General features: G+C 38.8%; 1 long non-coding RNA gene across 2 annotated transcripts; it reads right to left on the reverse strand.

Moving 5' to 3' along the window:
• Positions 1-9,918: 9,918 nt before the first annotated feature.
• On the reverse strand, positions 9,919-17,966 carry LOC136838376 (uncharacterized). 2 transcript variants are annotated; one of them, XR_010852966.1, is made up of 4 exons: positions 17,845-17,961; positions 13,471-13,585; positions 11,836-12,033; positions 9,919-10,232 (listed from the first exon to the last, which is right to left on the reverse strand). It is a non-coding gene; the product is annotated as an uncharacterized lncRNA (long non-coding RNA). The 2 variants fall into 2 exon arrangements; XR_010852965.1 differs by lacking the exon at positions 13,471-13,585 and having other exon boundaries at positions 9,921-10,232; positions 17,845-17,966.
• Between the last annotated feature and the right edge of the window lie 6,447 nt (positions 17,967-24,413).

Here is a 24,413-nt window from a genome sequence, read left to right on the forward strand (position 1 = left end):
TAGATGGAATTATTTTTCTTTTTGCACATACATAAGCAAAGCTGGCTAGTTAGCTATTTGTGGGGGATTCTCTTCCCTATTTCTTGTTCCATATGAATAGGTTACATCTACTGAAGAATAATAATAATAATAATAATAATAGAGCGACACAGTTCTTGTGTTGTCCCATGCACAAATGCCAGTCCGTGAAAGATGCAAGTGACGAAGTCACGTGTCTGAATCCAGGGCAGGTTTTGCTTGGCTGGCACTTTTTGGGGTTGTTGGCCTAGCTTGCCTAGCAGAGACCTTGTTTCGACACAGACTGTACCCATCTCTTCATCAGGTCTCCAAGGTCTGGAGTCTCTAGTCAATAGATGAATGTGGGTAAGGGAAATTGGCAATCTTGATCCATAACTTTGGGACAAGGATTGGTCTGAGGGTTGCACCAGTCGGGCCTTTCTGGGAAGCGGGTGCAGGGTTTTTCGGGGTGGGGACCTGGGTGAGGTCTTGGTACAGGGTTTCAGCCCTGCTCCAGACCAAGTCCAGACCTCACTGACCACGTGCCCTTCCGCGGGATGGGCAAGGTTGTGCTACGGTATGTAAGCAACCAGACTCAGGCACCTGTGTATTACTCCAGCTGGCAGCCTACAACAAGCTCAGAACCAGCGTGGACACTGGGAATCCAACTGTTTAATTAATCAATGTAATTTCTGCTCAGTGCTCTGAATGTCAAAGTAGAGATTCAACCAAACGCGGGTAAACAGCAGGAGTAACTATGACTCTCCGACAACAGGGTTACATACTTGCGGCTCTATTGGAAAATTCTCACTGACCAAATGACATCACTGGTCGATGTCTCCATCTCGCAAAAAGCCTTTAGGCCTGTGGATGGATGCGGTGAGAATGTGGCTCTCTTGGAAGGTATCATTCGTGATGCGAGGCTCAGGAGGAAGGGGCTATACATTACGTTTATAGATATCGCCAGGGCATTCAGCATCATCTCGCATGAGTCATTTGTTCATGTGCTTGGGTGGCAAAATGCACTCGGCCATTTAATTAAGATCATCCTCGAACTGTATAATAACAGCGCAACTCAGATCGAGGCAAATGGCCAGAGGTCAGAATCCATCACAATGAGTCGAGGAGTATAGCAGGGCTGTCTGCTTTCTCCAGTCCTTTTTAACATCACAATGGACAAGTTCATAGTGGGTGTGGGCAGGGATTTTGGTTACACGCTTCCACGTGGGACCAGGATTGCAGTCCTCGCCTTCACTGATGACATCGTGTTGGTGTCTAATTCTAAACTGGGAATGAGAGCTCTGTTGGCACCACTGGGGGACTTCATGCAGGCATGCAGCTTGCAGGTCCAGGCAAGTAAATGTGCCTCATTCATCCTAGAGAGACCAGGTGAGACAAGGTGGTATGAGAGTGGAAACTGCTCAGGAAAATGGATTTACCTATGAGAGTATGGTAACCCATGTAGCCAAGCCTACCCCACTAATAGGGCCGGGGCAATTCACAAAAATATCTGGGGCTAGACATTGGGCCTTCTAGCATCCGAAACCCCAGCTATATGGCAAATGCTGAGATTGAGCATGCCTGTGATCTTCTATCTAGGACAGGCATAGCCAGATTCAAGCCCATGCAGAAAGTCCATATTCTGAAAGAACATCTCATTCCCAAGTTACTGTATTAGTATGAGAAGGGGCCTAGTTTCCTCAACCTTCTTAGTGCCATTGATAAGAAGGTTGCAAGAGCAGTTAGGGAGTGGGTGGACTTACCTCACTCTGTCCCGACCTGTCTCTTGAGGCTCCCCACCTGAGATGTGGGCCTGGCTATCCCCAGCCTGGTGGAAAAAGTAACTTGGGGAAAAATGAGGAGACTCCTGCATTCACTTTCCAATAGCGAAGATCAGGCCGTCAAAGCAGTCATTACCCATGATCTCTAAGGCAAGGAAGTGAGGAGTTTGGCTCGTAGATGTCAAGTCGAAGTCATTGATGCTTGATCTATTTGGGCGTTGAGGCAACGCCTGGTGTCAGAGCATCAAGATGCCTGGCACTGGAGTTGGCATGGTCAGGGGGCTCAAGCCTTCTTCGGTGACTCAGAAGCAAATTGTTTCCTTGTGGCTACAGCAGGGGTCTCTGGACAACTCCCTCTTGATCTGCTGTGACTCAGGGCAGAGGCAGCCTCGGGTCGAGTCAATAGAGCAGTGGGCAGGATCCCAAATGAACAACTAGTGTACCTGACCTGTAGGCGCTGTAACAAAGGGGTGGAGGATCTCTGTCATCTGCTGCAGAGATGCCCCTTACTTCAGCACCACAGGATCAGGCGACACACTACGATCCTGCACAAAGCTCCACCCAGTTGAGATTGGCTGGCTACATTGTGAGCGTGGAGCCAATCATACAAACAGGTCACTCCTTCATAAAGCCTGATGTGGTGAGCAGACCAATGTAATCAATTTGTGTGTGCCCTGGGAGCGGAATGCTACCTCTTTGATGGAAGCTGAAAGAACGAAGGTAGAGAAATACCATGCCCATGATGTTGCGATACGGGAGTACCTTGAGTCTTCCGAGCTCTTCCGAGGTCTACAGGACCCAGTCAGGTATCAAGGTGTGGCGGTAGGGGGCAAGAGGGGCCATAAGATTGGCCACAAAAAGGTTTCTTTGCTCCCTGGGATATTTAGTCTGCCCTCACCTCTGTGTGGTTGGACCATGGAGGGCCATCTCTCTCCTGCTCAGCTCTGTAAACTGCCGACATTAGCACTCCTTAGGGAGTGCCCAAGAGACTGCCAGGCCTGGCTGGCGTCTGGGCCGGCCCTGTGGCCAGCTCGCACCCAGGGATTTACCATCGTGTGTCAGAAACAATTTTATTTTATTCACTTTTATTTATTCCCTTTTTGTTTTTAAAAGGGTGATCCTCAGGTCGTCTGCAGTGGTTGTGGGAGATCACTTTCTCTATGCTAACATTTTGAGTCGTCCATCCAGCCAAATGCTTCATCATCTAGTTAGTGCCACGCATGAATTGATTACCAAGATTCCCACCGTCCCTACCTATCTAGCGAACCCACAGGCAGGGGAATGGGCCTGCACACAATAGCGGGGAAAGAAGACCCTGTTGAGCTTGAATCGATTCTGATATCACAAACAACCCAACAGAAACCAAACCAGCAAACGACTTTGAAAAAGCACCAAGAAAAACCAATTATGGCAATGAGATCTGACTTGAGTAAACTGAAGAGATGGCAGAAAAAAGGCTCTTCAGCAGAAAAAAGGTTAAGAAGCAAGAAAACAAGAGAGGAACTGAATGAGAAATACAAAGTACAGGAGAAGGGATTAAACAATACAATAGAAAATATAAAACACAGGCTTAAAGCCAAAGCACACAAGATCCAACGGTACATGAACAGGAATAAAGGATACCAACAGAGCAAACTTCAGAACGAACCAGAAAAGGCTATACAGTCAACTAAGAGGGGAAGACACCCACCAGGAAATTCCTGCTGCCGAGCCAAGTAAGAAACTCTGGGAAAACACATGGAGCAATCCGGTATCATACAACAAACATGCAACATGGCTCCAGGAAGTCAAAGCAGAAGACATGGGGAGAATAAAACAAAAATTTTCTGAAATCACTACAGACACATCAGACACCAACTAAAAAAAATGCCCAACTGGAAAGCCAAAGGTCCCGATGAAGTCCATGGATACTGGCTCATAAACTTCAAGGCCCTACACCCAAGAATAGCAGAACAACTCCAGCATTGTAACACAATATGGAGGAATGAGGTTATTGCATTTGACGACGTCTTGAGAGAAACGAACAACGGCGTACGTGATTGGTGAATGATATCGTTAGAGAGTGTAGTTTTCTTTTGTTTACGTTTTGATGGTCCGTGAGGTTTCGTGTTTCGTTGTTTTGGGAGTGCGCGGAACTGTGTTTTTTTTTCGGATGATCGTGGCGGGAGTCTTGACAGAGATATTGTGCTAAAAGGATGGTTTTCCCAGTAGTTGATCGGAGTTTGGTTGCTTTTTTTTATGTTCAGTTTGTGTGATTTGGTGTTTGGAGGCTTTGTGGTTGGAGTGTTTGTACTTTGGGTGTATTTTGGGTTTTGGGTTGCTTTGGTTGCGTGATCGGTGTCGTGTAATAGCCTGGTTGTTTTTTTTCTGCTGTGTTCCTAGTGAGGTGAGTTTGAATCTTCGTGGTTGAGTCTTTTTGAGTCTTGTTTTGGGTCGTGTTTGTGTACTGGTTGGTTTGTTGTTTTCTTGGTTGTGGACTACTGTTGTTGGTGGTGAGTGTTGGCATCATCGGCGGTTGTGGTGACTCCGTGACCTCCTTCTGCTTTGGCAAAACTTCCCGTCCGGAATTCGTAGGCCTAGCCTAGTACGAGGTGAGTGTGTGCGCTGTTTTTTGTTAGTGTGAGTGTGTGGTTGTGAAATCCCGCCACAACAAACCACCATGCATCCAAATGGATGACCAAAGGGAGAACATCCTTAGTGCAGAATGACAAAAACATGGGAAATATAGCAAGTAACTACAGGCCTATCACCTGCCTACCAATGATGTGGAAGTTACTAACAGGTATCATCAGTGAAAGGCTATACAACTACCTAGTGGATACAAACACCTTCCCCCACCAACAGAAAGGCTGCAGAAGGAAGTGTAGCCCCCACCAACAGAAAGGCTGCAGAAGGAAGTGTAGGGGCACAAAAGACCAGCTCCTGATAGACAAAATAGTCATGAGAACAACCTAATCATGGTATGGATTGACTACAAGAAAGCCTTCGACATTATACCACACACACACGGCTAATAGAATGCCTGAAAATATACGGGGCAAAGGAAAACACAACCAGGTTCCTAAAAAATTCAATGTGCAACTGGAATACAGTACATGTACTTGCTATGAGACAAGACTAGCAGAGGTTAACACCAGAAGAAGGATCTTTCAAGGCAACTCACTGCCCCCACTACTCTTCGTAGTAGCCACGATTCCCATGAGAAAAATACTGCAGAAGATGGATGCTATGTACCAGCTCAAGAAAGGAGGCAACAGAATTAACCATCTGATGTTCATGGACAACATCAAGATGTATGGTAAGAGCATCAAGGAAATAGATACCTTAATCCAGACTGTAAGAATTGTATCTAGGGACACAATGATGGAGTCTGGAATAGAAAAATGCACCTTGGTCAACATACAAAAAGGCAAAGTGACCAAACGGGAACAGCATCTAACACATAGATGAGACAAGATACAAATACCTGAGAATAATATGAGAAGATATAAAACACCAAGAGATGAAGGACACGATCAAGAAAGAATATATGCAGACTTAAGGTGATATTCAAGTCCAAACTCAACGCCGGAAACATGATGAAAGTTATAAACAGATGGGCAGTACCAGTAATTAGATACAGCGTAGGAGTAGTGAAGTGGACGAAGGCTGAACTCCACAGCATAAACCAGAAAACTAGGAAACACATGACAATACACAAAGCACTACACCCAAGAGTAAATACAGACAGACTATACATAGCACGAAAGGAAGGAGGGAGAGGTCTACTAAGCATAGAGGACTGCATCAACATCGAGAGCAGAGCACTGGGGCAATATCTGAAAACCAGAGAAGATGAGTGGCTAAGGAGTGCATGGGAAGAAGGACTGATGAAAGTAGATGAAGACCCAGAAATATACAGACAGGAGAATGAAAAACAGAACAGAGGAATGGCACAGCAAACCAATGCACAGACAGTACATAAGACAGACAAAAGAACTGGCCAGTGATGGAATATGGCAATGGCTACAGAGGGGAGAACTCAAGAAGGAAACAGAAGGAATGCTAACAGCGGCACAAGATCAGGCCCTAAGAACCAGATATGTCCACAGAACAATAGATGGAAATAACATCTCACCCATATGCAGGAAGTGCAATATGAAAGACGAGACCATAAACCACATAGCGAGCGAATGTCCGGCACTTGCACAGAACCAGTACAAAAAAGAGGCATGATTCGGTAGCAAACGCTACCTCCACTGGAGTCTGTGCCAGAAACACCAGCTAGCTTGCAGTAATACATGGTACGAACACCAACCTGAGGGAGTGTTAGAAAATGATCAGGCCAAGATCCTCTGGGACTATGGCATCAGAACAGATAGGGTGATACGTTCCAATAGACCAGATGTGACGATTGACAAAATCAAGAAGAAAATGTCACTCATTGATGTGGCAATACCATGAGACTCCAGAGTAGATGAGAAAGAAAGAAAAAATTGATTTGTATCAAGACCTGAAAATTGAAATAAGAAGGCTATGGAATATGCCAGTGGAAATTGTACCCATAATAGGCACGATCCCAAGATCCCTGAAAAGGAATGTGGAAGAACTAGATGCTGAAGTAGCTCCAGGACTCACGCAGAAAAGTGCTACTAGAAACAGCGTTCACAGTGAGGAAAGTGATGGACTCCTAAGAAGGCAGGATGCAACCTGGAACCCCACACTGTAAAAACCACCCAGTCAAATAGGATGACTGTGATAGACCAAAAAATAAATAAATAAATAAACAAATAATAATAATAATAATAATAATAATAATAATAATAATAATAATAATAATAATAATGATCCAATGTTTTGAATTTAATCCATTTTTCTGTTTATTTCAAAAATTACTTGTCTTTGTCCCCCCCAAAAAATGACAGAACAGAAATTAAAATAGGTAGCTGAGACGAAAGGCAGCAAACCCTTTATAACAGAAATTTACTTAAATGTAGTTAAGATTTATCTAGCCAGATGAAAAAGTATATATACAGTAATTGGCAAACGAGCAAATAATATAGCACAGGACAAGGAACAAAAATCTAAGAGATTTAAAGCTATAGTGTCACAAAAATCTAAGATTTAAAGCTATAGTGTAACAAACTTATTAACAGATACTAAGAATTATATAACGGAGTTTGGTGCAACAGAGATCTAAAGAAACAGCAACAGGTGGTAAACAGACAATTTTCACAGATGCAAGGACAGATGTTTGAACAATCAGTCACGTTTTGATTACTTATTTAAGGTACAGTAGTGTACAGTAAATAATTTTTTTTTTAAAGATTTCACTTGGAAATAGACTGATGGAGTTTTTGAGGAAACTGACATTTAGATTAACTGATAAAAATGAAACCTACTGACATTAAACTGGCCAAGAACTAAGTACAGTACATCATTTGTCTTCACCTGCACTTCTTAGGTCTGATTATTCCCTAACATTCAATTTCCTCCCTTTACACAGATATGCTTCAGAATACCTGAAGTAATTTTCAGCCTCATTCACATGATACTCAGGGATTTTCCACTACCATTCAATACAAATTCTGTAAAATGACTTGCTATCATGCAAGCAGGTATTATATATATTTTTTTATAATAAACATGAATAAATGTGATGTATGTACAATTTACCAACTTTCTAAAGTAGATCTGGTTCTAATTATAATTCTTTTAAAGCTTGGGTGTAAGAGCTGACTGCCAGTCAATCAGGCTTCTCAAGGCTATCTATAATTACCTAATAACTTTTGAGCTTCACACAACTCTGGTGTTAACGAAAATGGACGTTTGTCATATGCAGTTTGCAATGATAAGACTTTTCAAGGAACTAAAAAATAACTTCATTTTACTTGAATACTACCTTTGTAGTACGTAATCAGGCTTTTGAGGCCAACTACATGAAAATGCTTGCACCTTCATTGTGAAATTTAAAATAAGTTGAGGCTCACAGATGAGACTTCAATGTACTTCAGGTAAACTGACTCTGGATATTTGGTATAAATCTAATACATCCTTTTCAATCTTCATTCATTATCTTAATCCTAATCAGATGTAAACAAAGTTCAGTTAGTGAATAATAAGTTTTTTGTGAAAAAATATTGACTGAATTTACAGTTAATGTAAAACAAAAATCAATTATGTGGGTTAACTGAACTTTGCCATTAGGGTTTGATATTTTTCTTACCATAATGAAGCACTAAATAGACATTTCACCACTGTATTGCTTGAAAGATTTAAACTAATTGTACAGAGGGAAGCATTGCACTACAATACTTGAGTGTTTCAATGGAATTCTGTGTTCTATAAAAACAATGGAATTCTGTGTTCTATAAAAACAGAGACTAAGTTTTGTAAAATTAATGTGAAATGTCTTTAACTACTGTAAATCATTGCACAGTGAGAATGTTAAAAAATATTATGTCAAATTAGTAATAACTGCATCAAAATAGTACAGGTATTCCCCTACTTACGATGGGGTTAGGTTCCAAAAACCCATCGTTTGTTGAAAAAATCAGAACTCGAATATGGCCTAGCCTACACTAGGGTAATCAGTACCATCTATACATATATGGTAGCCTAGCCTACACTACACAGTATACTTTATACATATATGGTATAGTAATTATTAGTGTCAGCTAATTCTGCAGGTTCAATGCAGACTGACATGATAAGCCCGTAAAAATTGAATAACAAACAAGGCCTGGCCTGCACTTTCGTATATCATATACGGTAGCCTAGCCTACATTATACTGTATTCTATTTTCACATAACACCGCCGTATTATACAAACATCAAAATAACGAATGTGCATCTTTTCCATGGATCTTTTAAAATGTTATGCTTTACTACACTGTATCCAATCGTAAATATTCTTATATTGCTTTTGCATTATAAATTCCGATCATAGCGATCAAATGTTTTGGTTTCGGAATCGATCACGCGGTCTTTATTTCGATGCATTTAACTCGGTTCAGAGGGCATTTCTTGCTTCAAGTTAGCGTAAATGAATCTCTAGATACTTTATTTATAAGGGACATGTGTATTTTTCATTATACGAAGTGTTTTATGTCGAAATATAACTTAAATATGTCTCGTTGTGAAATTATTTTAGCCATTTTTTTGTTAGTAGATGACGTTGGCGGCTGGCCCTTTGTTTTGTGTAAACAAAAAAATCAAGATTCTGTTCGCTATTTTCTCTTGATTTCATCATCATACCACGAGCTTTTGTATGTGTCTTTTATCAGCAGTAATATGTGTTCTTTCATGTCCAGTAGTTTTGATTAAAATACTTTCCAATTTTATTTGCGGTTGAATTTCATCCATGTTGCCAATGTACGATAATTTATAGTCATTAGCAGCTTGAACATTCTTTTCTCAGCGTCAGCTAAACTTGAAGCTTAATTTTACTGTAGCAGTATATTTCCTTGCTAATCTTTTCTCCAAAGCGGATAAGGGTAAAAAACATATCAGTACTTAACGTCATTTTTAATATAACTACGATAATTGTTTAACAGTAGATGGTTGAAATACAAGCAAAACAGTTGTTATCCGATTTGGTTATTAGCAAAACAACAGTCTCGTTCGGTTGTTTATGGCTGTACGCATTTTCGCAAGAGTATAAGTTACTAACAATGCTTTTATTATTCTCTTACTTTTTAACTAGAAGATGGAATAAAGAAATGGAGAAAAAAGTTAGTCTATTGTAAGTTGGTCTTTCTTGCTGCCTGATTCTACGGCAATTGTAGTGTACGCTGTTGCTTGTGCCCGCTCGAAATTTAAAAATATTTTCTAAATATTGTTGTACCGGTATTAATTGCTAACTCCATCGTAAACTCGAATTATCGTAAGACAAATTATCGTCACTTTGCACTACCTGTATTTACAAACGCACAAAAATTGCAAACGAACACTGACCTATTTTAACTTCCGACACAACGAGCAAGTGAGGTTAGCTCATTGAATTAATGTACCTATTCCAGGCTCTAACGATCGCAACGCGTCGCTCCTAGTTGTACGTTGTTGCCTGCGCCAGTCACCCGCGAAATTTAAAATTACGTATTTTCAAAATATTGTCGACGATATTAATTGCTAACCCCATCGTAAAAGCGAATTATCGTAAGTCGAATCATCGTAACTCGAGCACTACCTGTACTACAGTATTTTTAAAATGAAAACATAACTGTTACAGTTCATAGTAAGTGCTGATAATTCTTGTGCTTTATAATACTCTAAGTCTAACATGAGATTTGCAATGTTTCAGAGCTTCATTTGGTGCTTTGTATAATTAAAAAAAATTCATTTTTTCCATTCATAACTGATATATTTTCTCCAGTAGATCTTCCATTTGATCCAATTAGGAACTCTTCATGCTTTCATTTCACTATGTTTTGGTGAATATCTGCGAAATATCTTCAAAGTTCACTCATTTCAACCCTGTAAAAAAGGAAAGTCATTAAGTTGACACGCATGCTATACCCTGTATATATTACTGTGAACTGTTATACTAATGAAATGGTTTCTTTATATTCTAAAGTATCAAAAATTTATATACAGCCTACTTGATCTGATCTAGTCAAAATAAATGACAAAACTAGGCATTTTCATGCCATTTGAGAGCAACTATGATGTTCACAAAACATCAATTTAGACATTATTACCTTTAACTAAACATAACTATTCTACCACCTTTGTTTTACAATTACTTCTGTTTATTAACACAGCTTACAATGATAGTGCCTAACCCTATCTCTGTTACAAATTCCTCTGAAAAACCCTTTTTTTAATTACCCAAACTGAAAACGTTTAATCTACTACAGTAAAACCCACTGAATAAAACATGCTACAGTACCATAATCCACCGAGTAACCAGTGATACGTTAGCCCACTGAAAACCACCCTACCTCAATCCAATAACACTGAATGGCATATGATAATTTAATGCACTGACAATTATTCTACAATCAACACCTTGCCCACGTAATATCCTACCAGAAACCACCGACTGACCTACCTTATCATTATCCAGTGATTAACATATTCCTCTGTAATACATTCACTAATCTGTCATATGTTAATCCAGTTGACTAACCAGTCCAACACTAATCCTTACTCTATACTGTTGTACCTATCCTAATTTTTTCAAACACAGAAAATTTAAAATTTCCTATATTTTGTCTGTGCGCGCCATACAGTAAAGGTATCCTATAATAATAGTGCAAAATGCATAAATTCTAATCAAACAAATGTGTTAAAAATACATAATATATTGTAGAGAGAGAGAGAGAGAGAGAGATAATGTGCTGAGAAACTCCCCTACATGTAGTACACAAACACACGCCTATTTCTCCATTATCAGAGAGAGAGAGAGAGAGAGAGAGAGAGAGAGAGAGAGAGAGAGAGAGAGAGAGAGAGAGAGAGAGAGAGAGAGAGAGAGAGAGAGAGTGTGTGTGTGTGTGTGTGTGTGTGTGTGTGTGTGTGTGTGTGTGTGTGTGTGTGTGTGTGTGTGTGTGTGTGTGTGTGTGTGTGTGTGTGTGTGTGTGTGTGTGTGTGTGTGTGTGTGTGTGTGTGTGTGTGTGTGTGTGTAGTGTGTGTGAATTTATGTGCTATGAGATTATCTTCCGGTAAAAGAACTATGTTGACCAAATTACATAAATAACCTCTAATAAAAAATACATGAAAAATACGTGCTACATGTCAAATGCTCAGCACACTGCCTCCATCACATTTGATAAGCATCTAATGATGTCACCCTCAAGGTGTCTTTGTCCAAAGCAATGATGCAAACTAAGATGATTTTATACTTTTCTCTAATGCAACACATCTGCTTGTCATCAGAATCTCCTAAGTTCCTTTACAAATGACATGTCCAGGAGTCAGTGGAATTTAAAAGTAAGAGGGCTATCCTACAAATCTGTAAAACGTCAGATCTTGTCAAAAGTTCAAGTCCTGTACTATTTCTGTTGGTCAAGTGAAATGACATCTTCCTAGACTTTCTGCATTACTGTCAGGAAAGTCTGTCAACTTTTCTTATTCTTACCTTTAAAATAAAGTATTTCAATTACTGCACCCAGCTGGTTTCTTGAGAGGCTTCTTATTTTCAATAAAAGGTAGCAGAATTTTAACCCGCTTGTTCTTACAATACACACTGGAGGATTATAACTAGTTCTCCAAAATGGCAAAATTATTTGTCTCCAAAAACCTCAAGTTCAAGCTTCACTTTAATAGACCGTGCCTCCTGAAATAGATTAACAAAAGTCAGTGTTGAGATTTCAAAATAATTTGCTGTATACATACACTACAGACACTTTTCAGCATACTGTACCATCAAATAAGAAAAATCAGACATAGCACTCCTACTCTTACATCTAGTAAGGCCTTGCAAAAAGCATCATATTCCTTGATGATATTGCAGTGACTATACAAAGTCTATCTCCTTATATATCTCACTGATAATCTTTGATAACTAACTTTAAAACCTTAATGCACAACCAACATTATCTCACATTATCTATTGTAGTTTCATTCATGAGACAATTATTACCACTCATCCAAACATTATTACATTATTCAATACGACGTTAACATTCCAGTCTCTATAACAAAAATGTTGCAGTCCTAGACCAGTGACTTGAATTCATTCCTTTCCCACATGCTCTACTGTAGTTAATTTAAGAAGTAATGTTTAATAACAAAGTCTGACTCAATGTACAGTACACAAAATATTGATAAAATTTGGCTGTTAATGACTAAAACCAGGATTTCTATAGCAAGGCTGCGAGCTGTAAATGCCTTGGTAATGCTTGTCTTTATAGTGAGGGATATCAAAGTGAGAATTAGTTAGAACATATGAGGATTTTTTTATAATTTAGCTTTGTTGAATTGATAGCTTCAATTAAATATGTGAGTGAGTCTCAGATTTCATTCCATTTTCAAAAATTCCCTCCTTACAAAATTTAAGACAGACCAGGAACAGATTTTAAGATTAAACAATCCTTGTGCCAGCATGGCTTCTTGCTAATGAGCTGCCCTACATATTCTATACAGGTACAACTTTATTTGCATTTCAGGAGAATTCAAGCTTTGAAACCACAATAATTAATCAACCTTTAAACTTTAACAACACAATTCTTAAATATTTACTTACTAACTTTTTCTGATTATTTAATACTGTAATGATTGAATTTATTTGGATTTTTCACATTTACTCAGAGAATATGCCTTGCTAAGATTTTATATAAAATTTATGATAGTCTATGGCAACTTCTTTACCAAAACTGCAAATGATCACTATCCTGTGCTTATGCTTTGTAAAAGCAAAATAAAGACATTACTGTACAAGTTTATTGGATAAACAACCACGTTACACAACACTGATCCCAAAACCACATCCTAGCCTGACTTGCCTAAACATACGCCAAAGATAAAAGTTAACATAAGCACCACTAACCTAACCTAACCTATGGTGCAGTGTCCCTACATGCCTGGGAACGGGGAGGGCATTTTTTTTTTGCAACTCAGACAACCTTAACCTCTCTTTAACTCACTGCTTACCTTGCTTTGAGGACAATTTAAAGTGCTTGCAAATTCTGGACACTTAGGTAGGATTATTTGGGTGTTACTAAACAATTAGGGATGTAAATACAACCTAGCTGAATTCAGAAATTGTACTTGCCAGAAACTGTAGTTGCACAATTTTGATTACTGTTCCTTCAGATCATTCTATTTTCACAACAAATCCTTTGCTGATGACTGCCACTCTCTTACCAAAAACCAGCAGCAATGAAAACCTGAAGTATTACAAAATATGCATATACTGGAGGATAAGGAATTTTTTTTTTGTTTATATAAAACTAGCTAATTCAATACTAATGCTACTACCCAGATCATAATGTGGTTTTAAAAAAATAACAAGGGGGCACCGAGGTAATAGTAAAATATTTCAATGTTAGGGGGGGTAAAGGCCCTGGCCAAGTCAGGATCCAGCACCCTCAGTTAGGTTGGGCAAGGATGTTGGGGTGACCACCAAACGGGTAAAAACCAGCACCCTAGGTTAGGTTAAGTAACAACTCTGTTATCAAATATAACTTGAGTATTATATTTAATGCCACAACTTGATACTGGTGTTTTTACAATTGTGCTCTTAAGTCTCCTTGATACGCTTGAAAAAAAAAAAAACTACATTCTATTGCAAATTTATAGGCTAGTTACCCAACTGTTTAATTATGTTTTAATATTAATTTCTCTCTGGCTGATAAGAGTGGTTGTGGTATTAAAGTAAAAGATTAGCATTACCATATACAGCCCAGTAAAGCTGACGACTACTTGGGGGTGAAAGTAAACACAAACAGATGGTAAAGATCAGAAACCTAAAAGACAAACAATCTAAAGCATAAATGAAAGGTGGTAAATATTCTGATCGGCAACTGACGGGAACCCAAATTCCTAGGTTGTGCTAGGTGAGAGGTCTCTGCCCATCAACCAGGTCAAGACCTGGTGCCCTAAGTTAAGCTACATTAGGCATAGTTGGGTCATGTCACAACCATATTAGCCTATTCAACATATTTGTGCCTTGGAATTTGTCGTGTAAGGACCCAGCACCCTAGATTTTCTTAGGTTAAATAGGCCTACATCCTTGTATTTCATTCTGTTTGTCCCCCGTCCCCGCCTCCCCATACCACAACATCCATTTTCCCCCACTGTGGAGTTAAATTCAAAATGAGATCATAGTTTAAAATAAAAGGTGGAACTAAGCAAGAGCTCCACATGGAGCATTACTTAGGATATTGACTTTTCCTATAGTATTTTGGTTGCTTAGGTAGAACTAAGCATTAGCTCTGCGGTAAATCTGAACAATAGTTCCGCATCACTTTCGGAAGTTAAGTAAACTTAAGAAATCTCTCAAAAACGCTTTTTTTTGTTGCTGTATCAATAAAACTGTGGGGAAACCCTTTAACCATCCAACAATCTTGACCAATTGGGAAAATCAGTAAAATTAGTAAAATATCAGTTGAAAACGTAAATGAACGCCATTGGAACGTTGCTTATCCGCATTTTTAAAGATTTCAAGCTCATAATAATATCTTGTTGGTCAAACCCCTTTCATTGTATTTCCGGTCACCAAAGGAATAAACCTCAGTAATGTAAATATATAAAGTCAGAAAAATGTGAATTTTTGTTGCTTACCTTAGGCACAAGGAGGATGTAATTCAGCTGAAAAAATGAAGGCGTTAGTAGGATTCGGATGATGCAACTTAAAGTATGCCACGCTTAAATTTTACAAAATGGGCCTGTCGTCGAAATACTTTGGGACCAAATTCTTAGTGTCCCGCCAGTGCCTTCCAATTTGTATGTGCTCTTGTTTTGGGATCAACAAAATTAAGGCTGTGGTTCACCTTCAAATGCTGGTACCCTTCTGAACTTAAGACAGTCGTATGCCTTCCAGCAGTCAGATTACGATAAGCTCAATGTAGTCATGAATAATGGCCAGCAATATCTGCAAAGTGCGGTCACTTACAGGAACCATAAAAAATTCACGAGTTTCACGACAAATCCCCAAAAACCTACTGTCCCTCCACCACTCGACCTACATTATATTTTCTTTTTCCAAATTTGGTTAGTTTCTACAATTTTCCCTTCACCACCAATTTTCTTACTATAATCAACACACACCTCGCGACAAAAGGAAGACCAATTATTTATGGCGTGATCAGATAAATCAGTTCATGTCTTGAACATTTGTAGGAAAACCAATCTTGGCAGAACAGCACCACAAATTTTAAAATTGTCTCAATATCTAAATGTGACTTATCAAACCATGTGCCCTTGAAGAGGGACACAAAAAATTACACCGACGTCTCCGCTTATGTCCATGAACCACAGACTTGTCACACCGAAACCCTTTTTCTTCAAATAAACTCTCACACACCATTGCACTCAGGACACAGTTTTTCATTTAAAATTAAACCATGAATTTGTGAATATTCCACAAGCTTGGCTATATTTGCTGTATAAATAGTCAACCATAACTGACAAAACACTCACTAACCTGGTTGAGTTAACGAGAAGGGCCAGCTTCATCCATCATCCATGTTACCTAATGGACTTTGCAATGCAGACTGAGCACCGGAAAAAAGATGGCTAACCTTTCTGGAAAATTATATTCTTCCGACGAGAAACAAAAGAAAATCAAAAGCGTTTAGTACAGACCCTCTGATTGGCTATAGTGACGTAATGACTCATGTACAAAAAGACAGGTGATTGGTTTTCACAGTCTTTCAAACTATTCTTAGGTGGACTTTTGTATGTTATCGTTCAGTTTACAAACAGCAGCACACCGACAACATTTTTGGACTCTGTTTTTGACCGAATCATTTGAAATTTGAATTGCTTATTTTATTACTTAGAACTGTCTCCCCAACCTGAAATAAGAAGTGAACGATTCTTCAGTATATTTACAAATAACGTAAGAATCTATTTTCCCTTAAACTAGTGCGGAACTGTTTATCAGATTTACCTTTACCATTATTTTTTGTTGGTCAACTATAATTAACCTGTAATTAACCTCAGAAGTTGCACGATGGCCATCTTGGAATGCTGTCGCGCATGCACAGTGTTAATATACATAGGGGAGCTTTTGGTAAAAAGTGGAGTTTCCTTCACCAGGGCTCCATGGGGACTGAGTAACATGGCCTACTAAACTAGGTGGTAATTCTATATATTAGCTACGTGCCTATTTTTACCTTTACAACTGGTTTTTTCTACACTTTTATGGGTTCTGATACTGGCGGTGCATCTGTTTGTTGTCGGCCAAATGGAATGTCCCTTCGCCGTATTTAGTACTGGCCAGGGGGGGAGGGGAACCCATACGTTAACAAGTTATTGCACTTGCCAGATGGGATATGAACCGTTCAAAACAGACGTACCCGTGCTCCGTCTTGTGAAGATCGCGTATGGAAACCCCTTGTTGGACGGACTTCGGGAGTTAATTACGGGTTAATTAGACTCGAGCGCCAAAAATGAAAGGTAAATTCATAATTAGCAAACAAAAAACTGTAGAAAGAGTCAAATTATAGTGCCGTCGGCGACGCGGAGCTACCCTATTGTTCTACCAATTAGGTTAGTTTAGGGTATGTTAGGTTAGTGAAGTTCCTTTTATAATAGGTTTCTTTAACCAATCCCTTCTTAAACATATGGCTTCATAACTTACTTTCCATAACATAGTAGTTACGTGCAGAGTTAATACCTAGTTCTACCTTTAAAATGAAAAGTGGTAATTCTAAGTATGTAGCAATTGGCGTTTTTTATGTTATTTTATTTGCTTTAAGAATTTAAAGTCATATTTTGTCGAAAAATATACCGTAATTGACCTTTGAAGACTAACGACTTAAGTACCCTAACGTTGGGTAGGTCTGTCGAAGATTCGGAAGCCCCCACCTCCCTCCATAATAATACGGCAAAAATTGTAACCAGTAAACACCTCTAGGTTAAATTTAGGTTGGTATTTTTTGGGGTTTACTGGTTACAATTTTGCCGTATTAGCTACGGAGGTGGGGGCTTGCCGCGGAATGCCGGCTTAGACCATAATGCATGTAGTCTTCAAAGGTCAATGACAGTTTAGTTACAGCCGGCCGACAAAATATTACTTTAAATTCTTCTGAAGGAAGTAAAATAACATAGAAAACGTCAATTGCCATAGTTCTAGCTCACCATGCAAAAATTACCGAGAAAGTTTTAAAAATTGTCAAAATGCCCCCAAACACTACTCGACCAACTAGCCTCATTCCTAAGAAATCAATTTGGCACAGCTTACCTGAATGAAATCCCCTTTTTATATTGTCACCTTTAAGGCGATGCGAGTGTGCTTCAACCTGGGGAACCTTACAGAAATATTTTACAATAAAATGACTTTCTCGACATTCCTTTCACCTATGGAGGCTAGGGTATGAATAAGAATCTGTAGTGAAATTTCAAAGTGCAAGATGTAGCATTTTTTTCCAAGTTCCCTTAATATTAATGGCATAATAACGAAAAATTTAAAATCACCAACCTTGGACCAGTATGCATCCTCTCGAAACAGAAGATGTGAGGAAAATACAACAAACTGTACAAACTAGAAAAGCCGGCGAGGCGGCGACACTAATGAAGCAAGACCGGCTGCTTAAATAGTATTGCCACAATCGAGTCCACTCCAGTGTTGCCAACTCAATTTGACAGTAAAGCGCTAAAAGTGGATCGCAAAAGCGCTAAAAAGGCGCTAGACTTTCTGAATATATGCACTAAAAAAAGCGCCAAATAAAAAATAAACAGTAATTAATAAAGCTTATACTGTACTTACGTGTACTGATCATCATTAAAAATTATATACGTGGTTCTGCTAAATTTAGAAGTCTTCTAACATTCCAATAAAGTCTTCATCTGCATCTTCATTTTCATAAGCTTCGGGACTTCCAATTTTCTTGACAACATCACTTGGAAGCTCACATTGATAGCAACATTGCCCGCACTTCTTCAATCCACATTTAATGGCAGGAATACTATTTAATGAAGAAATCCTCTTTCCTTAAAAAGCGCTAAGTAAGGCGCCAGTGCCAAACGAAAATTTTTGGGCGCCGTAAAGGCCTCCATAGACTATCATTCATGCCTGCACAAAATGGGTGATTGAGCAGTCTTAACCTTCGTGTGTGGGTATGACTGAAAGGTTGCGCAAATGACTGAATGATAGCCAACAGGCAATTTGTCGATAACACGCTTGTACAGTGATGCTTGTTTATGTATGGGACTGACTGCGCAAACTTATTCAGTCTCATATTAGCTAACTCCTTTAGAAGTGCTTCATGTGTGAATGTATTTCTTTTGTGCCAGTCCTTCATCCAAACACTTTTTCTTGTCTTTCATCGTTGCCAATGCCACGATTATCCCTAAACAGGCAGAATTAGTGCTCATCTCACCCCTATGAATATCGGTCGATGACTGATGACTGCTCAGTATTCATGCCAGTGTGTGGCAAATTTTAATGACTGCACAATCACTTTGTTTGCACAGGCATGAATGATAGTCTATGGAGGCCTTTATAATTGAAAGCGCGCCAAATCTAGCGCGAAAGCACTAAATTGGCAACACTGGTCCACACCACTGACTTCCACGGGTCCACCGGCAGGAAAGTACAGTAGCATACTGAAAACGTAATTTCCCTTTAATGGACTTTTTGTGAATATATTAATTCAAATATAGCATAAAATAGTAATAAATTTGGTAGCTATTTCCGCTGTTATAACAAGAGGGAATAACTGATGTTGGAAGTGCTCAAGGTTCCGCGGGACGACCTTTTGAGTTTCCTCGTCTGACAATTTTTCAGTGTACTTTTGAGCTGTCTAAGCAATTCATATCTCAAAATTGATAAATGAAACATTGAAAGTTTGCATTCATTTGGGGCGATATAACACTGGTGCTGAATATGTTCTACCTTAGGAACACATTCAGTAAGAATTTTGTTGAGTACGATAAGGTTAACAAAAGAGAAGCATTAATCGAAAGAATGAACAAGCGAAACGACTTTTTGGGATAATAATTTTTCCATGAAGAGCAAATGTTTCACTTTAGCTCTTTTCCTCGCCTCTCCCCCCACCCCCCAACAAAAATCGTGACATAAGATACGCGGCTTATGAAAATTTCTCTCTCTCTCTCTCTGTCACCACACACACACACACACAGAATTTTTTGAAACGGGAACCTAAGTTCAGCCAAAGGAAGGATGAAGATAAATATAACTGTTGACTTTAGTTCAGTGTAATTTGTTTTACCTCCTTTAATGTCAAGTGTTCATTCCCTTTGATAGTTTAGTCCTCACTTTTTACTTTCTCCCCTTTATTGGGAACTTTTAAGTGGCGCAAAGAAAAGCAGGAGAAAAGTTTGCCACCTGAGGACACAGGCGGTTTATATAGCGGACACTGACGTCAGAGGAATTTAATGAGAACCAAGGTGACCTGTGGTCAATTATTTCTCTTGACAATAAATACAATGAATAAATAACTCTGAGTTGCAAAAATGGACAATGATCAAATTGACAACATTCTGACACATAAGTTGGGGAAACATATGCACAAGTTATAACAGGTATACATTTACTAGATAAGTCTGAATGATTGAGTAGTTGATCCTGCGTGTTCCATTATCATAGACTTGAGTGGCCCAGAAAACGCCCTCGCCATCACCTGAGAGACCTGGGTTCGATCCCGACGGGACTCACAAATTTATTTCTGTTCCACACGTTGATTGTATGTTGATGATTTCTATCTTATTTGCTCTTGGCAGAAGGATAATAACGATAACAATAATAATAATAATAATAATAGCAATCATTGCTTTTAAAGTCAACCCAAGTTGTGAAAACTCATAGTACTGGTATGCAAGCACACACACACCACACACACACACACACACACACTCAGGTTCCATATATTTTAGACTTGTGTATATATATGGATAATATATATATATATATCCACCTGAGATACCTATTCGATATACATATGAGTCATATATATATATATATATATATATATATATATATATATATATATATATATATATATATATATATATATATATATATAGTATTAATAATTGCTGTGGTAGTAGTACTAGAGATGACAATTAAACATCAACGCTAGTAGTCGTTGTAGTAATAGAAAATAGATAAAAGTTGTAATAGCGCAAGTACCAAGCATAAGTCTCAAAATTTGCGTACGGATATTACCTAAAGATATAGGCTATAAATTAAAACATTAAGTGGCAAATAGCGTGTAGCTTACGCCTTTAAACAACTAATGATATGACTATAGTTTCTACTGGCCGCTTACAAAAATATTTTTTTAATTACATGATTTTAATTATAAAATTATAAAAAATATAATTAAGTAACAACAGATGTGTTTCTCTTTAAAATAGAAGCACTTTGTGATTTTGGCTAAAAAAAATTGGTAATAAATCAAGCAGACGAACTTTTAAAGCCGGGAGAAATCGAAAAAGAATACAGAATCTTATTATAATCTAAGATTGATATATTCAACAACCCTTCTTACTATATCCCAATTTTCTGTTACTGTTACCTTTGCTGAACTGTTCCTAGTTCCTCACCGTTCACCCAACAAACAGTTGCAGGTACAGTTAGCTTCTACAACTACAAACTTGAAATTAATTGGGGATAGCTGATTCTCACTCACGTATTTTGACTGAAGATTTCCCACATATTCAGTTCCTTTCCAAAGTCAAACAAAGCAGTTGATAGTGGAAGGGGTAACCTCGGCGGAGTGGGACTTTCGGAAAAGATGAAGAAACCGCTAAGTAGCGGCAGTAGTTGTCGCTGTAGCTGTACTTGACAGACAACCAGTTTCTCCATTTTTACTTGCTCTTTCTCGGGGTCCAACTGGACTATTCCTTCTAACAGCATAAAAGGAAGTCCATTGGGCAGCATATGACAAATACCCAAGCAAGGGTTTCCCCTGTTTCTTTTGTCTGTTACTCCTGATGATTCAGTTTTCAGCCTCTTTGGACGCTTATTCCTAGGTGTTTATAAAAGATTCACTGACTCTGGACTGTCGTCTACGATCTTTGTTGTCATTAAAGGTCTCGCGATCCCACAAACACTGATTGGAAATCAGACCCACAAGGGACGCATTCTCTTCTCATATTATCCTCACTTATGCCGTCTAAAAATCCACCCGCGTTAAATTTCCGTATAACACTGTATGGATGTTAGCCTATTAGGTAAGGCTTATTGTGGTTTTTGACCAAGTAACAACATTAAGCACACAGTCCACTTTGTCCATGTACTTTTTCACCACATATACCGTATATGGGGTTGAAACGTGGATGTTAAAAAAGTAAAGGTTGCTGCTGTTGAAAATATTTGCGTTGTATCTGAGCTTCGGAAGAATGAAAAGGTGAGAAATGTAAAGATGAATAACTGGTAAACAAGGTATGGTTGTAAAAAAAAATGGATCCGTGAGTTTTGGGCTGGAAAGAAGAGAATTTGAATTTGCTGGTATAATACATATAACTTTTAGAAACTTATACACTTAATTTTTTCTCTTTTTTGAAACACTTTTACAACCTCCTTGGGTAATTCATTCTTCCAGCTTTAGTCTAAAAAGTTTTTTCGTTCCTAAAATATATTCTGCCCTAGCATTAACTCCTATTTAAATCTGTATCTTGCAGACCAATGGGATACTCTACTAAGGCTTCTTACAAGAAAGTCCCATTTCTGATCTTTGGAGATGTCCTTTGAACCTTGAAGTTAATCAAGAAACTGGCTTTAACTTGCTCAGGATATCAGTTTCATTATCTAAACTGAAACCCCTAACCAGGCATAGGTCTAAATTAGTCAAGCACCTAAGGATTATAATGTACACTGTATCTCCAGTTTAGACTTAGGTACCCTCCTCAACTGCTCCGTACAAATTTTTCTTCTGGCAGGTAGAAAGACACGTCTCCATAGGAAAAAAAAAAGCTTACCCAGTTAGGAAGTCACAGCTAGACATTAGTTCATCTCTCCATGTTAGGCTTCAGGTTAATGGCTTCTTGCCATTTCACTGCAACAGAATGAACCAAATCCTTTGTGGCTACAAAAATATTTCAGAGATGATGAATGCAAAGTAGAATTTGTTAAGCACTCATGTCTTGAAAGTAAAGTGAAACAAAGCCCGAAAAGAGAGAGAAGTGAATATTTGGAAAAACAAGCAGATGATTCTGACAAGGTCATGTATTAAGGGAGTTGCATTTGTATCAGGGTACATCACAGAATTATTAATGGAAAAAAAACATGGTTGAGAGGAAGAAAATACGTCAAAAGAAGGGGTGAGTTAATGGTAACATTAGAAAAAGATGAAAGAGAATATGTTGAACATTATCATGAGGTCTGTAATAGAGGTATTAGGGAGATAATTTGGCTGATATACCAGATGATGATGATCTGAATGTACTATAATAATGAATAAATTAATGGTTTTCGTAGTAAAATCAGTAATAAGGAAACTTATGCTTGGACAATGATGGAATCACTCGAGGTGATATTCCTAACAAGATTACTTATCAGAATATGAAATGAGGAAACAAAACCTGGTGACTGGGAATTGAGATTCATAACTTGAACAGCAAAGAACTGTGACATGAGAAAATGTAGTAACTCTGCAGTTATTGTGCTTACATCAGTTAGATATAACTTGGGGGTAATCAGACTTGGACCTACCTTACAGGATATTGTTCCTGAATGTTATTGGTGTGTATCATGACCTTGTCCAGTACTCAAGTGGCTGAAATCACTCTCATACTCATTAATTCCTGGATTGTAGCAGAACTCGGTAATCATCAGTTTGGTGAGATTGATTAATTGATTGATTTATAGATTTTAGGCATACATGCCAAGCACTGGGGCAACTAAGGCTATTCAGTGCTGAAACAGAAATTGAAAGTGAAAAGGTTTGAAAGGTGAAACAGGAGGAAAACCTCGCAGTTGCACTATGAATCAATTGTTAGGAGAGGGTGGATAGCAAGATGGAAGAAAGAGAATATGAATGGGGGTACAGTAAAAGGAATGAAAACAGCTGCTGCTAGGGGCCAAAGGAATGCTGCAAAGAACCTTGAGTAATGCCTACATTGCACCACATGAGGTGTGCTGATGGCACTAACACCCTAAGGGGAGTTTGGTGAGAGAGACAAGCTTTTGTTTCCTCTCTCCAGGATCTTACAGTGTTCCAAACAAGAGGCTTCTATGCCTGATGTGAGTTGTGCATGCTGCCAAGCAGGACCTGACATCTTACATTAGTCAGCGGTACATCTTGGGAGAAAACTCATAAAGTCAGGGACGTCAATCCATTCCTGGCATTTTGGAGTAACCTTCCATATGGGTGACGAGGGAAGGTGTCGGCAGCATTAGACTATATTTACCTCGTCCTACCTAAGTGACCTCACCCTCAGGTTTCCAGACACTTTTCCTCTGGGTCTGCGGTGGCTGCTCTGCAGGTTGTGCAAGTACCCAGCTCCTTTCAGATAGGAAACCATCTCACCTAAGGTACTTGGAGAGCATAGGGCTGGGGGTCAAGTGCAAACTTGACTGGCTTCTATCTATTCTCCCTTCTTATTCCCTCTGCAGAGCAGCAGCTCAGTCCAAGTATATGCTGGGTCAGGCTTAGATGTAAGCAGTAACCAGTCTTAAAGCTTCAGCAACTAAGATGCGACTTTTCCACTCTTCCATTTAAGGGGTTAGGGCAATAGAGCTATACAGTATTCTGATTCCAAGTTGTCTTCTGACTTGTGCAACTCTTACACAGTTAGAACACAGTTCTCTGATCTTTTCCTTACTCAAATAAGGTTCTCTCTCTCTCTAAGGCCCAGAGCCCTAGCACTCTGTCATCTTTATACCAAACTAATTATGAGGTTACAGGAGTCGCTGCATCACTTGCTCAATGTTGCAACCAAGATCATGGCATTTCAGGGTGGGATTATTATCATTATTATTCAGAAGATGAAACCTATTCATATGGAACAAGCCCACAGGGGCCACTGACATGAAATTCAAGCTTCCAAAGAATATGGTGTTCATTACGAAAAAGTAAGATG

Source organism: Macrobrachium rosenbergii, chromosome 4 (genome assembly GCF_040412425.1).
Source record: "Macrobrachium rosenbergii isolate ZJJX-2024 chromosome 4, ASM4041242v1, whole genome shotgun sequence".
Taxonomy (NCBI): Eukaryota; Metazoa; Arthropoda; class Malacostraca; order Decapoda; family Palaemonidae; genus Macrobrachium; species Macrobrachium rosenbergii.